Source organism: Chiloscyllium plagiosum, chromosome 34 (assembly GCF_004010195.1).
Source record: "Chiloscyllium plagiosum isolate BGI_BamShark_2017 chromosome 34, ASM401019v2, whole genome shotgun sequence".
NCBI lineage: Eukaryota > Metazoa > Chordata > Chondrichthyes > Orectolobiformes > Hemiscylliidae > Chiloscyllium > Chiloscyllium plagiosum.
Genome location: NC_057743.1, coordinates 20913699 through 20916978, shown reverse-complemented (window position 1 = coordinate 20916978; position 3280 = coordinate 20913699).

Genomic DNA, 3280 nt, shown 5'->3' with positions numbered 1-3280 from the left:
ACCCATCTCTCTGCCATCTTTGGAGTTACTACTTCCCTATAACTCTGATCTATGGCCCCCTCTGCCTCCCGAATGATCCGAAGTTCATCCAACTCCAGCTCCAGTTCCCTAACACGGTCTTGGAGGAGCTGGAGATGGGTGCACTTCCTGCAAGTGTAATCGGCAGGGACGTCGATGGCATCCCTCACCTCATACATGTTGCAGGAGGAACATTGCACTGCCTTCACTGCCATCCCTCTAAAGCTAACTTTTATTTAAAAACAAAAAACTGGGTCTAAAGAATACAACAAGCAAAATTCAGCACTTACCTACTTACCACAACAGATGTTATTATTAGGTTAGAGGAGGAGGGCGGGTGGGAGGCACTACCCGTGTCATCACAGTTATTGGCCTTTGAACATAGAACATAGAACAGTAAAGCACAGTATAGGTCCTTCGGCCCTCAATGTTGTGCCGACCTTTTATCCTATTCTAAGATCAAACTAACCTACATACACTTCATTTTACCTATCATCCATGTGCCAATCCAAGAGTCACTTACATGTCTCTACTATATCTGACTCTACTACCACTGCTGGCAGTGCATTCCACGCACCCACCACTCTCTGTGTAAAGAACCTACCTCTGACATCTCCTCTAAACCTTTCTCCATTCCCCTTAAAATTATGGCCCCCCTTGATAGCCATTTCTACCATGGGAAAAAGTCTCTGGCTAGCCACTCCATCTGTGCCTCTCATCATCTTGTACACCTCTATCAAGTCACTTCTCGTCCTTCTTCGCTCCAATGAGAAAAGCCCCAGCTCCTACAACCTTTTTCAAAAGACATGCCCTTACATTCAGGCAGCATCCTGGTAAATCTCTTCTGCATCCTCTCTAAAGTTTCCACATCCTTCCTATGATGCGGTGACCAGAACTGAACACAAAATTCCAAGTGTGGTCTAACCAGGGCTTCAGAGAGCTGCAACATAACCTCGCAGTTCTTGAACTCAATCTCCTTGCTAATGACAGCCAATACACCATATGCCTTTTTACCAACCCTATTAACCTGGGTGGCAACTTTGAGAGATCTATGGACATGGACTCCAAGATTCTTTTGTTACCTCCACACTGCCAAGAATCCTGCCTTTAACTTTTACTTACTTATTGCTTCCTTTCTTCACAATTACAGAGATTTTTATTGCACAGAAATAAACCAGATTAACCTCCACCCATCTTACTTCATCTCACCTTATTAATATATCACAGAATTGTTATGACACAGAAGGAGGCCAGTCAGCCCATTGTGCCTTTATCAGTTCAATTAGCTAATGCAAATCTCCTGCCTTTTCTCCATATCCCTGCACACCATTTCTATCCAAATAATCATCAAATGTCCTCTTGAATGTCTCAATTGAACCTGCCTTCACCACATTTCCAGGCCATACTTTCCATACCCTAACTACACATTGACTTTTTTAATCTCACATTACCCTAGCTTTGTTTGCATGTAACTTTAAATCTATGCCCTCTCATTCTTTTTTACTTTCACAAACAGGAACAATTCCCCCCATCTACTCCATTTAGTATATATCCTTCCAGCCCTTTCCCTTAAATACAGCTTTGATAATCTTCCCAACTATCCCATTTACAGGGTGTTTCATATTTTCATCATTTCAATGGTAAAAGCTTATCTGACTCTTCATCAAATTTATTAGAACAATCTTATTTTTACAGACCCTGATTTTGGACTCCCTCATAACAGTTACTTTGTTGAATCTCTGTAGTTTTAAAGACCTTTAGCAGTTCACCATCAGTCTTCCGTTTGCTGGATGAAAGAAGCACAACTGTTCAGCCTTAAAAAATAAATTAAAAAAAGAAAAACTAGAGGATTACGGCACTGCGGTCTACACTAAATTCCGTGTTCATGCAGACGGCAAAGAAGGAGCTGGTTTTTGCAAAGCAAAGGTTATAGAAGCATGGTGACAAGCCAGGCAAATACTTAGCATACCTTGCCAGAAAGAGAAGTGCCCCACAAACCATTACAGCGATTAGGGAAGGGTCTGGGAACCTAACATGTGATTCTAAAAAGATTAATGTGACGTTCCAGAGATTCTACTCTAAATTATGTCAGTCTGAGAATTGTGAGGAGGGGCAGGCCAAAATGGAATCCTTTTTTAGAGATCTGAAGCTCCCCGGGTGTGACTCCCGAACAACAGTCCTTTCTCAATGCCCCATTATCAGAGCAAGAAGTGCAGGAAGCTGTGAGGCAGCTTCAGAGTGGAAAGGCGCCTGGTCCTGATGGACTTCCCAGTGAATTCTATAAGGCATTTATAAGTATACTGTCAGGCCCGCTGCTGAATATGTTTAATGATTCATACAGTCATGTTTGTCTCCCACCATCTCTGAGAGAGGCCAATATTTCACTTATCCTTAAAAAAGGGAAGGATCCGGAAGACTGTGCTTCATACAGGCCCATCTCGCTCTTAAATGTGGACATTAAGATCCTCTCTAAGGCTCTTGCGTTAAGGCTGGAGACTGTGTTACCGTCTATTATTAAAGAGGATCAGACGGGCTTCATAAAAGGTCGTAGATCCTCCAATAACATTAGGAGGCTGCTTAACATAATTCAAGCATGCTAACAGCAGTCAATACAGGGATTGGTGATTTCTTTAGATGCAGACAAGGCATTTGACTGAGTTGCGTGGCTGTACCTTTTCTATACTCTAGACCGGTTTGGTCTGGGCGAAGTTTTCATAAGATGGGTAAAGGTTCTCTACAGTCTACCTCTCACGGCGGTCATTACCAACGGGGTACGATCAAGCAATTTTAATATTTCTAGGGGCAGCCGGCAAGGCTGTCCCCTTTCACCATTACTTTTTACGTTGGTGATTGAACCATTGACAGAGGCCATTCGTGGGGATCTCAATATATCAGCTCCAGATGTGGGGTCAAAATTACATAAGATCTCACTGTATGCAAATGATGTTCTAATTTTCTTGACAAATCCAGCAGTTTCAGTGCCTTGCCTGATACAATGCATTCATGCGTTTGGCGCTTTTTCAGGGTATCAGATTAATTTTGCTAAATCAGAGGCTATGCCTATGGGTGGTCTTACGAAAGAGTTGGCTCTTGAGAATGACTATAGATTCCCATTTGGGTGGTCACAGGGGGGTTTTGTGTATTTGGGCATATTCATTACTCCAGTTCTGGATTGGCTGTTCAAAGCCAATTTTACTCAATTATTTGAAAAAATTAAACAAGATCTCCAAAGATGGGAGGCACTACCAGTCTCTCATGGTTG